General features: G+C 39.8%; 1 long non-coding RNA gene across 5 annotated transcripts in view; it reads left to right on the top strand.

The window, feature by feature from the left end:
• The window catches only part of LOC129400124 (uncharacterized), an 85059-nt gene that overhangs the window by 38877 nt on the left and 28063 nt on the right, over positions 1–18119 (top strand). For 4 of the 5 annotated variants that reach the window (XR_008627449.1, XR_008627447.1, XR_008627448.1 and 1 more), the window contains one exon: positions 5436–5589. This is a non-coding gene — a long non-coding RNA (uncharacterized LOC129400124). Of the gene's footprint in view, positions 1–42; positions 167–5435; positions 5590–18119 lie in introns of all 5 variants that reach the window. The other variant, XR_008627450.1, reaches the window with a different exon arrangement.

Below are 18119 nucleotides of genomic sequence, written 5' to 3' on the forward strand. Positions count from 1 at the left end.
TGGAAGGGGTGCAGCCCCTGAGGCCTTGCCCTTTGCATGCAGGCGCTGGTGTTTCCTGAGCAGCAGAGAAGAAGGTCACACCGTCATCGTCCAAAGGACCACCACAGCGGCCCTGGAACACACGTGTGTGGTGGAACCCAGCCTTGGCACAGTGTCTGTGCTGCTAGTAAGCTGGGGGACAGTGTCCCCACCCTCCGTCCATTTGCAGCTCTGACTGGAGCACACTGACCACACCCACCTCTCTGCCCCGCTCTGGGGACTCTTCTGCAGAGATTGTACAGAGTTGCCACCCTCTTCCCACACACATAGCCACAGACATACATCAAGACATAGACAGAACACAGAAACCACACAGACACATACAGAGACATATACACAGAAACAAAAACATGCATACACAGATACACAGACAGAAAGCACAGACATAGCATACGCACAGACACACAGATATATACATACACAAGACATAAACACACAGATACACACACTTGCACACAAACACACACAAACACATGCACACACACAGACATATACAGTGACACTATGCACACAGAGACATATGCACTATGAAACATGCACATAAAGACACAGATGTATAGAAGCACATATACACACGCAGAGACACATAAACGGACACATGAACACACAGATATACACACATTTGCACAGAAAAACACATGCACACACAGACACATAAATGCACACACACAAACATAAACACACACATACACAGACATACATAAACACCATACATGCACACAGACAGGATACAAAGACATAAAAACACAAATAGATACAGAGAAAGAACTATACACAGACACAAATACATATGCACTCACAGAGACCCACAACAGATACATATAGATAGATACACAAACACAGAAATATACCCAGATATAAACACACATGCAGACATAGGCACACAGACATATTGCCACACAGACACAGAGATACCCATAGAGACATACACAGGCATACATAAATACACAGATGCAACTCTGCACATAGACACAGAGATATATGGATAGATGTACAGAAATGCACACAGACATATACACAGACATACATAGATGGCACATACAGATCAATACACATGCACATACAGACACACCAAACATACATATATATAGATAAACATACATGCTCTCACACGTACACACACATATATATATACAGTCACAGTAACAGAGAGAAACACAGATATCCACAAACACACATCCACATGCGCACACACACTGACACACACATGTACATACATACATATACAAACACACAGATATACACAGACACAGAGCCACACACAGGCACAATCAGACATACACAGATGCACAGACTTATACACAGACACACACACACAGACAGATGTGTATGCACACAGGTGTATTCACAGAAACACATGCACACACAGAAACACACAGACGTACATGCACACACACTGACACAGACACATAGACACAGGAAGACATACACAGAAATATTCACTGGCACAGACACATCCGCATACACATATGTAGAGATATATACTCTCAACATGCGTACAGACACAAATAGACATATACACAGACACATGTACAGACACATATGCATACACAGTTATATACACAGAAAAACAGAATTGCACATATGGACACATATACAGACACATGAGTACAAACTGACTCACGGAGACCGATTCACATAAAGACACACATGGACATACACACAGACAAAAGACATACATATCCACATTGACTCCCAGACACAATGACATATACACAGAACCACACATAGACAAGTCCATATAGGCACACAAAACATATTCACAGACATACCTAATGCACACAAAGAAAAACAGGCATACTAAGACATAATCACACACAGATACACACGGAGACTCAGACAGACATATACACAGACACACTCTCATGCCACACAGTCACAGCATGGACTTATGCACAGACTCACAACATGAACACACACAAACTCAAAAACATATACACAGACACACAGAGACATAGCCACATACACATGCGCACCAACACATGTGCACACACAGACATATACAGACACACGCATGCACACACAGACATGCACAGAATCACACTCGCACACACCAACACAGAGACACAAAGACAAGGACACAGATACATACACATACTCCCATGGCACACAGTTACAACACGGATTTGTGCACAGACTCACAGCATGCGTGCTCACAGACACAGATATATACACAGTCACACACAGACATGGACTGCCACATACACATGCACACCAACATATGTATATACCAACATATGTGCACACACAGATGCATAGAAACACATGTGCACATTAACACCGATACAAAGACAAAGATGGACACATATACATAGACACAGACACACATATATACATAGGTTCAAAGACAATGACATGGATATGCACAGATATATACACAAAATATACAGAGACATACAGACACATATATAGACACACTAATATATACACACAGGCACACCCATTGTATACAGATATGTAACCATAATACCAATACACACATCATGATGAATTGACAGATATACACACATAGTATCACACAGACATACATAGACGCACACTCACATGCAACACAATCACAACATGGTCTTATACACAGACTCACAACATGAGTACAAACAGACATGAACACAGACGTACACATATGCACCGACACATGGACACCGAGGTACACACAGACATATGCCAAGAAACACACATAATCACACACAGATAAACAGACTGATATAGACACACATTAAAACAGATTTTTGCATGGACTCACAACATGCACACACAGACAAAAATAGCCATATACACAGACAGAGACATCCATACACACATGCACGCACTCTGAAAGACACAAAGGCACACAAAGACACATATACACAGTAGAAACATATATATTTATATATGTGTGCAGATATAGCGACACAGACGTATACATATACACAGACATACAAAGACATGGACACACATAGACACACAAATATACTCAGACACCCAGTGAATATGCAGGTACACACATGCATATACAAAGACACATAATCACACACAGAGACTCAGATACATATAAACAGATACACATGTGCAGCGACATATGCACACACAGGCATATACATAGACACACACATGCATACACAGAGACACACAGACACACCAGACATACACAGACACAAAGACACACACATATGGACACACATAGACAGACATATACACAGACAGAGAGGACACACATGTGCATACATGGCACAGATGACATATACACATATATACACAGACACAGATATATAGACAAACACAAATAGACATACAACATATATACAAAGACACACCCAGTGCACACAGATATACGCAAAGATATATACCAAGACACATACATAATTTCACAGACACTTATAGACATATTCATAGACACAGACCTATGTGCATAGACATATTTACACAGACATATACAGATACACAAACATACAACACATACATAGTACAAACTCATGCAGAAACAGTACAAACACAAAGATATATACAGATACACATATAGAAACAAAGGCATGCACATACATAAACACACAGAGACAATGACAGAGATATACATAGAGACAGACATATAGAATGATGCACAAATATATATATACACACAGATGCACCCTATGAACATACAGATACACAGGCATATACAAAGATAAACACGTGCTTGCACTCAGACACACAGACACATGCAGAGGTACACATATACAGACATTACAGAGATGTACACATGCTCACATATAAACACATATACATATACATGCATACTATACAGATATGTATATGCTCACAGAACACAATGACACAAATTCACACAGATATATCCAAAGATGCAAAATCACATATATACATAGATACTTTGACACAGACATATATACAGACCCACATGTACATTTACACTGAAACACTGACATATAGACAAACACACACACAAATATATATAAACAGACACATCCAGTGCACACACAGATACACACAGACATATACCAGGACATACATATTCATTCCCAAAGATTTAGACATACTCACAGACATATACACAGACACACTCTCCTACAACACAGTCACAACACGGACTTATACACAGAATCACAACATGGACACACACAGAGACATATACATAGACACACAGATATATAAACAGCTGCACGTATGTGCACAGAAATGTTTGCACACACAGATGTGTACACAGACACATGTGCACACCACTGACACACACTCTTGACATTGACGGACACAGTGATACATACATGGAGACACAGGCTATACATAGACACACACATGTGCACACACACAAGAACACAGATATACACAGACACACACAGGCCTAGACATACAACATTCATAAATACACCTAATGCAAACATTTCTATACAGGCCTATACCAAGACATACACATAATCACACAAAAAATACAGGCTGACACAGACATATACACACACATTCATATGTAACACAGTCACAACATGAACTTTTACCACAATCACAACATGCACACACACAAGACATATACAGTCACGTACATGTTTACAGACACATGTGCAGACACAGACATATACAGTGACTAAATACACAGACACACATGTATACAGACACATACACTGATAGTCACATAGACTCCCAAAACGCAGACATACTTACAGACACTACACATATACATAGACTAACAACCACAATGACACTAACATATACAGGCATATACATAGACACACATGCGCAAACACACAAGCACACACAGATATATACACAGATAGACATAGAAACACACAGACATGCAAATATATACACACAAACCCCCAATGCACACACAAATACACACACAGTCATATGTGAAGACACAGACACACAGACACACAGACATACACCCGTTACAACAGAGTAACAACACGGATATACAGGTAATAGATATATACACATGGGTTCTTGATGCACACATACAGAGATACAAACACATGCACTTACATAGACATATACACAGACACACATGCACACACAAAGAGACTCACACAGGCACACATGTACACAGAGACATACAAAAACACATACCGAGGTGTATACACACTTACACACAGACATATAAATAAGAGAGACTAGTCTGAATTTAGGCTCCATTTTACAATCTTGCACATTGATTTTAAAGAATAATTTGCACATTTTAATATTATTAATATTTCAGGGTTTTTTTGTGCACATATGGTAGTGGTCAGGGCTTACTGTTGGCTCTGCTCAGGAGTCACTCTGGGAGAGGCAGGGAGCCTGGGGGTTGTCGGGGATCGAACCTGGGTCTGTTGCACGTGGAACAGAGAGACACCATCCCCACTGTCCTGCGGCTCGGCCCTGGTCCGAGCTATACACTTGACTGTGTCTTCTGAGCTGCTCTATAAGCTGTGTGCTGTGTCCCTTCCTCACAGTGGGGTCTGTGCGCCAGTGTCTCCATGCATTCTCCCGTGACTGCAGGCTCACTCATGCTGGAGTGTTGAGAAAAGAGGCAGCTGTTTCCTTGTCACGGAGCCCGGGCCTTTTGGGTCCCCTGAAGGAATCTCTCCTCCTGCCTTGACTCAAGAGGTAGGTAGAAACATCTCTTTTTTCCTCAAGAGATGGACACACGGAAATACAGAGACACAGACACATGCACACTAATACAAGCACAGACATCACTGTCATCACTGTCATCCGTTGCTCATCGATTTGCTCGAGCAGGCACCAGTAACGTTTCCATGGTCAGACTTGTTGCTACTATTTTTAGCATATTGAATATGCCACGGGTAGTTTGCCAGTCTCTGCCGTGCAAGCGGGATTCTCTTGGTAGCTTGCCGGACTCTTTGAGAGGGCAGAGGAATTGAACCAGGGTCAGCTGCGTGCAAGGCAAATGCGCTACCCACAATTCTATCGCTCTAGCCCAAACTCAGACATATCCACAGAAACACAGGTACAAACACATGCACACACAGACATATATGGAACACATAGAAATATATATACACATATGCATAGACACACACATGCATACACACAAACACAAAGTTAGACACAAGTACACAATTCAATGTACACACACATACATACAGACACACATCTACTCATACATACTGAGAAATATACAAACATGTGCTCATGCACACAGACACATATACAGACACAAGTACATGCTCACATAGACATACACACATACTCAGATACTCAGATACAAATGGAACACACACATGCACTCACACAGACATACAGTCACAGACATATGCAGTGACACACAGTTACATATGTACACACAATGAAATAACTATATACTGACATGCATGGCTAGACATACATAGATAGACACATATGCACAGACAATGACACAGACATATACAGCATGCACAGGTAGACACATGAACACACACAGACATATACACAGAGATACACAGACATACATATATGCTTACACATAGACATACACATACACACAGCAATATACACAGAGACATACACAGAGACACATATACTCAAACATAGATAAACATGTATACACAGAAGCAGAGACATGCAAACATGGTCACACAGACACAACAGAAATATACATACATATAGATTTTCACATATGCAGAGACACATGCGAACACAGACATACTCAGATATATACACGGACACTCAGAGACACACAGGTATATACAAGACACACACATGAACACAAATAAACAGACATATGCATACTCAACACAGACATATACACAGATACAAAATACAAATACATGTACAACAGACATCTGGAGACAATACACAAATGTAAACACAAATGCACATTTACAAATAGATAGCCGACATATACCACACACAGACTTATACACACATACAAAGAAACACAGATACATATATTCAAAGATACACAAATGCACACACAGACATTCAGAGACACATGTGTACACTGACACAAATGAACACACACAAACATGCACACATAGACATATATGTACACAGACACATTTATACAAACATACATACACAAAAAGTAGTACAGAGACACATATACACACAGCCATATACAGACATGTGTACACGAGACAGCAAATATTTACACACTGAGAAACAGACACACAAAAATACACAAACATACACACATTGACATACACGTATACACATTGTCACGGTCACTGTCATCCCATTGCTCATCGATTTGTTTGAACGGGCACCAGTAACATCTCTCATTGTAGGACTTATTGTTACTGTTTTTGGCATATCAGATACGCCACGGGTAGCTTGCCAGGCTCTGCCGTGCAGGTGCGATATTCTCGGTAGATTTCCGGGCTCTCCGAGAGGGGCAGAGGAATCGAACACGGGTCGGCCTCATGAAAGGCGAATGCCCTACCGCTGGTCTATTACTCTAGCCCACACATATACACCAAGATACATAATCACATACCAACACATGCACAAATCTGAACACAAAGAGAGGCAGACATATACACAGAGACACACCCAAATATACAGATACACACCCACATGCAAACACACACACAGACATACATGTTGATACACAGAAACACTCAGAGACATACACAGAGCCATATACAGAGGCGCACAGAGATATGTACCCAGAGACACATGCACACACAGAGACACACATATAAACAAAGAGTAAGGCACACAGACATATAAACACATTTGTATAAACGCATAAACACATTAACATATACACATGTACACATGTGCACAAGCAAAAAAGACACACGGAAATGTACATAGAGACACAGAAACATACAGACTTACAGGTAGACACACAAATGCTCACACAGACATACACACAGAGGTATTTACAGACAATGTACTACAAGATCAAACAGACATACACTGACACTGATGCATACATGACACAGACATACATAGAGACACAGACATAAAGACACACATGCACAAAGATACATACACAAAGACGTATACACAGACACAAGTATACACAGTCACATAGACATATACACAGACACACATGCATGCATACACATTCATATACACAGATACAGAGACACAAACATATATATATATATATAAACTCAGAGACAGATGCATTCACTTAGAGACATATACATAGCCACAAACAGGCATTAACACATGCACGCACAAACATACTGATACATATAGACATTTAAACAAAAGCACACATACACAGACATACAAACATAGGGGCACAAATTGATGAAAACTTGCATGCGCACACTTATGCACAGAGACACACACCCAAATGCACATAGAGATATACTCAGACATATACACAGACACAAGCACAAAGTCATACACAGACACAGAGACACACAGAGATATTTGCATAGACACACAGATGCATGAATAGACACACAGATATATACACAGATATGAAAACATATAGACAGACACAAACACAGACATATACAAAAAGGAGACAGACACACAGAAACACACAGACATATACAAAGGCACACAAAGACAAACAGACATATACGCACAGAGGCCCACACAGAAATACAGAGACACAGTTCACACACAAGCACAGAGAAACACACAGAAATATACACAGACACAGGTATATGGATACACACAGAGACATGCACACACACACAAGCACACACCTAGACATACACAAACATAGACATATAGGCAGACACACACAGACATATACACAGACACCCAATGCATGCGCACATACACAGAGACACAGAGACATACACATGCACTAAACACATGAATACATAGACATACATACGCTCAGACATGCATTCATGATAGACATGTATACATGCATATAGACAGAGACACATAGCCGGAACACACGACATACAGACACAGCAAACATACAAAGAGATACACATTTAGAGACACAGAGACATACATAGTCACCCACATGCACACACAGACACTAAAGGACATATACACACATACATACAGACATGGACTGCATACACAGACAACGTGCACAAACCCCTATCACAGAGACACACACGATATATACACATGTGCACACAGAAAGATACACAGATACACAGATATATACATCGAAACACAGACAAAATTATGCACAGAGACACTCAGACATGTACACAGAAAGATGCACGGACAGACATTTACACAAACTCAGGCAGATATAGACAGATACATTCACAGATAGATATATACTCAGATCTACCTGTGCACATGAAGACATACAGTTGCATAGACAGGCTCACACATGCACACACAGACAACACATATACACACAAATACACACAGAGATACATAAATAGACATACACAGGACACACCCAGTGCAACACAAAGACATACAAACAGGCCTATATACATATACACAGACACAAAGACATATATACACACAGACATATATACAGACACACTGACATACAGAGACACACAGCGACAATCAGACATATACATAGACACTAAGAGACACATAATATGTACATAAGATGTGCAGACACAATCACATATAGACACACAAATGTAGACACAGGCATACAACATATGAGCAGACACGAATAGACATAAGGTAGACACACTCGGATATACACATAGACACAGACACAGTTACATACAGACATGTTAGCACACACACAGACACAGAGATCCTCAGACACACAACATACACAGACACACATGATCATACATAGGCACAGACATACACACACATCCCCCCCCACAGAGGCATATATACAAACGCACATGCATAGAAACACACACATACACAGAGACGTATAAGAGATACATCTATGCACATATAGAAGTATGTAAAGACACATTTGCACACACGCATTCAAATATACACAGAAATGCATAGACATAGACACATGTACACACATATAAGACATATACAAATATATCACCAGAGAGACATACAAGCATACACACAGACACACACAGACATATAGAAATATATGCACACCTCATAGACACACACATGCACACCCACATTAAAATACGAAGTCACACACAGGCACACAAACACCCATACACATACAGAGACTGACATGTACACTGACACATCTGCTCACACATATATACACAGACATATACAGACACAAATACATGCCAATGCACACATACGCAGACACAAGCACATGCTCACACAGACATACACAGATACCCAGATATACAAATAGAACACACATGCACACACATAGACATATACAGTCACATACAGACATGCGCAGTCACTCACAGACACACATGCGCACAGAGACACAAAATATATTCACAGACACACAGATGTATGTATATACAGATATCCAGAAACACAACATACACATATACACACATAGATATAGATACACATATAGACATATACACAGACCTGCACACATGCAAATATACAGAGACAAATACACAGAGACATATTTATAGACACTTAGGACCCATGCATACATAGACATATATGCAAATAAAGTTCTACACATGTTCACAACCAAATACATATATACTGACATACATTGGTAGACGCACATGCTTGCAGACACACCTATATACAGACACACAGAGGTACACACACATGCAGAACTAATGACAAAGACATGTATACAACATGCGCAGGTAAAGACACATACACAGTCATACACATACACACGTGCACTGACACAGACATACTCAAATGCATACACATAGACATATACACATACACACAACAATATACACGGACACAGACATATATACAGATGCACAGACATAGACATAGATTCATACACATAGACATACACATAAAGCAATATGTATAGACACACAGACATATACACAGATACACATTCATATATTTACACAGACATACACAAATGCATACACACAGATGTATACACATGCACACATCAATATACACGGACACAGGCATATACACAAATACAGACAGACATAATCATAAATGCATACACAGACATATACACACATAGTAGTATACACGGACACAGACAGATACACACGATACACACATGCAGAGACCTAGACATACACAAATGCATACATATAGACATATGAATAGCAATATACACAGATACAAAACATATACAGAGAGACACACAAACATAGACAACACATATACACAGAAACCCAGACATTCAGACATGCACAGACACAAGAGAAATATGTACACATGTAGACTTTCACAGACAAACACAAATGCGAGCACAGATATATACAAGACAACAGGTACATGCACATAGACATCTACACAGTCAACATAGACATATACACAGATACAAAATACAAACATAAGACCAGCACAGACATATACAGACAATACACACAAGTAAACACACACATTTACAAATACACAGACAATAGACATACACCACACACACAGACATATGCACACATATACACAGACACAGGCACGTAGACATCAGCACGGAGACACACAGACACAGAAATCCACACACAGACATATTCAGATACATGCACATAGATATAGACATGTACACACACATGTCCACAAAAATACACATGTCCATACAGACAAACATGCCCACGGACATATATATTCAGAGACACAGCATTCACACAGACATACACAAACTGAGAGTCACACGGACATACACAGAAACATACTAACATGTTGATCCACAGACAACACAGATACACACAGACTCACATGTTGGCACACACAGACATAAATAGAAATATACACACAGAAACACACCCTGGCACATACACTGACACATGCACAACAAACTCAGATAAAGACAGACATGTACATGAAGATACACATAAACAGATACACAGATATGTGAATAGACACAATCACAAGACACACTGACAGAAACACACCCAGTCACACAGATGCGCCTATAGACATGTATACAGAAAACACACATGAAACACACAGGCACAGAGAATCATAAGTCATACACAAACACAAACACGGGGAAATATACAGACACAAACATATACAGTGACACATATGTTGGCACAGACACATGAACACACAAACATACACAGAAATATACCCAGACATGCACAATAGAGACGCATAGATATGTGCACACTGAGGGGCAAATATACAAATACGCACAGGCGAATATACAGATATAAACCCACATGCATATACAGATATACACACAGACATACACAACAGACACACAACAGTCATACATACACACAGACTCAGACGCAGAGACATACAGAAATACATGTCCACTCAGAGAAACAGACACACAGATAACATACAGAACATAGAGACACACAGAAAAATGCACACAGACATATATGAAGACACAGATATAGACAGGCACACATATAAGTACACAGACATGTGGACACACAAAACATTTAAACACACCGGTACACACATATATACAAAGGCATGCACAGATGCACAGGTGACTGTGATTATACTGACACACCTTTACAAGGACACACACATATACCCAAATCATACACGTGCACATAAAATACACACACATACAGACATACACCCATATGAACACATACACATATATTGACACAGTTATACACACACATAAGCACACAGGTACACAGAAACCCACATGTAGAGACATACACTCACATGCACACACATATACACAGATATGCACATGTATATACAGCACAGACTACATAGACAAAGATACACATATACACAGATTCACACCGACATGTGCACACAGACACACATGCACTCATACAGACACACAAACACAGACACACATTTGCGCGCACACACAAAGACAAAGTCACACACTTTCACACCTGCACGTACAGAAATGACAGACAACACATACAGACACAAACACACGAGCCATATACACAGACGTATATACAGACACACATGCACACACGCAGACATATAAAAGATACAGAGACTCACAGATATATAGACACACAAACACAATGACAGACACAGAGACACGCAGAAATATGTACACGTAGCGATATACACAGCTATATACACAGACACAAAAGCACACAGACACAAACATAGACATATACACAAAGACTCATGCAGACAGGTCCACAGACTTGTACACAGACACACTCACATGTACAAACACAATTATAACACAGATTTTCAAACAGACATGCCCACAACAGACAGACGTATACAGATACACAGATATATATGAAGACACACAGACACACACACAAACATATACAGACACACACATACGCACACACAGAGATACGGACACACACAATACAAAGACATATCAATAGACACACAGAGATACACAGACATATATACGCAGAACACATGCTCACATATAATGAAAAACATTACAGAAACATAATGAACACACATGCACATAGAGGCATAAACAGACACACAAACCTACAGACACAGACATAAACACAAGCCACACAGACATGTATATATAGAAATACACGCACACAGAGGTACACACAGACATATACAGAAACAAATATATGCATACACAGACTCACAGATTCACACAGACACATACATACAGCTATATTCCAACATGCACTCACACAGACACAACACACATATACAGAGACTTACACAAATGTGCACACAGACACAGAAATATGCAGACACACAGACATAGACATAGACACATATCTATCACACAGATACAGAGAAACATAAAAATATATACGTAGACACAGATGAACAGACAGAAATATGCAGACACACAGACATACAGACATAGACACACGTCTATCACACAGATACAGAGAAACATAAAAATACATACGTAGACACAGATGTTTGTGTGTATACACAGGCGCATACACACAAACCACAGATATGTACATAGACACACAGACATACATAGCAACAGGGACATATACATAGATACACAAAATCATGCACAAAGACTCTCACATGCACACACAGACATATATACAGACCGAGACACAAAGATACACATACACACAGATGCACAGACCCAAACGGAAATATACTTAGACATTTAAGCGCACAGACACACGAACACACTGATATATACAGAGACATAAACAGACATATAGACGGATACAAATACAAATACACACACACCTATATGCACACACAGAGATACACAAACATATACAGAGACATACACATGGACATACACAGGCATATAAAAAGACACGGAGAGACATACACAGCACACATGCAAAAGATATACACACATATATATAGTTACACACAGACATATACGCAAATACCATACATAGCCATATAAAAAGACACAAGGCATATACATAAACACACATGATCATATACCTAAACACAAATAGATGTACAAAGACACACACAAACATATATAGACACAAATGCACAGATACACACCTATACACTGAGGCACCCAACCACAGACAAGTACACAGACCCATACTCACATGTACATACAGATTCACACACAGACATACACAGTCACACACATAGACACACAGACACAGACACATGCACACAAGACACACACAGATATACATAGACATATACACAAACACCACACACATGCACACTCAAAGACACGCAGACATGTGCCAAGACATGCACCCAATGCACACAAAAACACAAGACATATATACAGACACACAAGTCACATGTACACACAGACATTAGACATGCACACAGACTTAGACACACAATAGACATTTATTCAGAAACACAGGTACACACTCACAGAGGGAAACACAACAACAGTGCACACAGAGATATATACAGACACGCAGATGCATGCCCACACATATGGAAATAATCACGTACACACAGATATAGACACAAACATACTCAGATACACAGAAGAATACACAGATACACACAGATACACAGACACATAAATTGATGCCCACCAGTGCACGTGCACAGGCAGTCATATACACATGTGAACACACAGACCTATAGTCACATAGATCAAACATATAGATCAACACACGTGCTTACACAGTCAGACATAGACATATACACAGACACACACCCACATTTACACAGATATATACAGAAACAGAAACACGTTCACAGAAACACACATACATGCTCACAGATATATACAAACACACACATGCACACAGAACTGATTAGACACACAGAATCAGACACACACAGAAATGTACAAGTGCACCTGCATACATAGACATATGCACAGACATACACCGGCACACAGAGATAAATACACACGTAAACACACAGGCATATGCATAGACAGAAACTGACTCACAGACATATACACAGATAAACACACATACACGCACACATAGTCACTCACACACATGTAGACAGAGAGACACACAGACATATAGACAGACACACATACATACACGCACACCCATAAACATACATCTGCACACATGAGCACAGGCATAGCACACACATAAACAGACACAGAAACACGTACAAATATAAACCTATTTTCACACACTGAGTGGCAGACACAAATAGACACACAGAGACAGTCATACATACATATACACAGACACACATTTGCGTAGACAGTGACATAGCCACACAGACATACAAAGATATACACAGACATATGCACAGATACACAGCGATATATATATACCCATAGAGACATACATGCACAGACACTGGGACACAAACATATACACAGCCATACACAGACACCCAAACTCACCTAAAGACATGTACAGATACACATGTATACACACAGCCATATAGACACATACCCACACACGATTATACACAGACATGCAGATGCATACATGCTGACACACAGACATGTAGACACATACAGACAGACATAGACACACAAGGCACACACGTACATATGCACAGACACACCCAATGCAAGTGCGGATACACAAAGACATATACACAGACACACATATCCACACAGACACGAATAAAGACGCACAGACTGACAGACATATACAGAGACACAAATACTCAGATATGTGCGCACAGATAAATGAACACAGACATGTACAAACTCACACAGATGCATATATGGATATACATGCACACACAGATATATACATAGGAACACACAGACATATACACACACATGCTCCCAAACACATGACACACAGACAAAAGTAGTGCAGTCAGACACTTACAGGTGGATATACAGACATCCGCATACATACACCCACATGCAAATACACATATAGACACAGACACTTACGGCAGCATAAGATACACAGATATATATGTAGAAACACAGATACAATCAAATAGACACATATATACACACACACAGAAACACAGACATAGACACACAAAGAAACAAACATACAACTGTCATACATGGGCACATCCCAATGTATGCAGTCACACACATATGGATACACCAAACATACGCACACATAGGTACAGACATATACACACAGACACCCTCACGCACGCACACACAACACCGATGTACACATACTTACACCTGCTCACCTGCATACACAGATACATATATAACTAGGTACACACGCACATGCACACACAGATTTGCAAAAACAGATGAATTGACACATGTACACAGAAACGCACATATATACACAGATACATGCAGACATATACAGAGATACACATATGCTAACAGAGATATAGGCACAGCTGATCTATACACAGACGTACAGAGACACACATGTACACAAAGATGCCCATGCACACATACACAAACATACTTATGTGTGCACACAAAGATATGTACACAGACACACAAGCACACACAGTTATGTATACACAGAAACAGATAAACAGACATATACACAGACACATGTCCACACACTGACACAGACACAGCTAGACACACACAGACATGTATGTATACACACAGAGATATACAAATATATCCATAGACAAATACGTGTAGTCGATCATACAAATGCACACCCAGAGATATAAGGACATAGACACATAGACACAGATGTACATCCATGTGTACACACAGACATACAGAAACACATACAAGTAAACACAGACACATGAACACTCACACAAGTATACATAGACATACACATTGACAAACACTGTCTCACAGAGACATATACAGAGAAATACACACACCCATACAGACATGGAGAGATACAAAGACCCACACAGACATAGAGAGACACAGCATGTACACATAGAAAGACATATACACATAGAGAATGAGACGCAGACATATACAGACACACAGACAACAAAGACATTGATACAGATATATGCATGCTCACGCAGCCACACACTTGTGAGCACACATATACAGACGTATACAGACATAGACTTATAGACACAGATGTACACAAACACATGCACACAAAGAGGCAGAAATACACACATACACACATACCCACTTGCACATACACAAATGCAAAGATGTATAGAGACATGCACACACAGACACATGTAGATACACTGACATGTACATAGCCTAACACATGTACACACGAAGATAGGAATACATAGAGACACACACAGAAAAATGCACAGAAACACAAATGTGCACACAGAGACATATACAGACACAGATATGCACAAAGACTTATACAGAGACACGCAAATGCACACACAGAGACTTATCCACGGATACACACATATTCACAGACACACAAAACAAATGCTCAAAGACCCATATGGAAAAAAAAAACAAAACACCCATATGGACAGACACACAAATGTAAACATAGAAACATACATTTACAAATATAGACACACATATACAACAAATACACAGACTCAGAGACACTTGCACACATACAGAGGTACAGATATATGTAGACATACATAATGTAAACATAAGACATAGATGTATTACAGACACACAGACATATACACAGACACACATTTACAGAGGAACAGACACATACACAGCACACCTACATGCACACACACACGTGCGAACGTCAGGCATGTATACACACAGACTGACACACAAATATACACAGACACAGACATCTACACTGACATACAGACACACAGCTAAAAATAGAAACACACACACACCCCAACAGTTACACAGACATACACATGAAGACATACAGACATATACAAATGAACAGAAAGACACATATATTTACCTGGACACACAGACACATGCACATACACACAGACATACACACAGACATTCATACACAGATACATACTCATACAGAGACAGAAACTGCCCACATAGACAATGCACACATATGCACAGACATATAGATAGACATATACAAAATAACAGACATATTCACAGACAACACATGCACATAGACACATACATATACAAGAGACACACAGACATGTAG

The sequence above is a fragment of the Sorex araneus genome, chromosome X, assembly GCF_027595985.1.
Source record: "Sorex araneus isolate mSorAra2 chromosome X, mSorAra2.pri, whole genome shotgun sequence".
NCBI classification, from domain to species: Eukaryota; Metazoa; Chordata; class Mammalia; order Eulipotyphla; family Soricidae; genus Sorex; species Sorex araneus.